Source organism: Penaeus monodon, chromosome 21 (assembly GCF_015228065.2).
Source record: "Penaeus monodon isolate SGIC_2016 chromosome 21, NSTDA_Pmon_1, whole genome shotgun sequence".
Classification (NCBI taxonomy): domain Eukaryota; kingdom Metazoa; phylum Arthropoda; class Malacostraca; order Decapoda; family Penaeidae; genus Penaeus; species Penaeus monodon.
Window position 1 is genome coordinate 18,097,319 of NC_051406.1, and position 340 is coordinate 18,097,658.

Sequence of the window (340 nt, forward strand, 5' to 3'; positions counted from 1 at the left end):
AGAATGAATAACTCATACAGTCTACAATACTTTTTCAAACAAGTGATATTAGTAAATAATAATTTTTTGTAGTATTTCTTACAGGAGAAGAGATACCATTTTGTTCATCCTTTAGATAGCACGGGAATATGTTCGTAAAAAAAAAAAAAAAACATCCTCGCAATAATAACACCCATCACAGATATTTGAGTTTATGATGAATAATGTAACGAATAGCTGCTGAAAATGAATATAATGACAAAGCAACAACATTCAACCTCCCCATTATTATCATTCTCTCATTGTTTTCTCTAAGAAAAATATATCCTACCTGTGTTTCCTCTGACTCTTCTGACTGTTG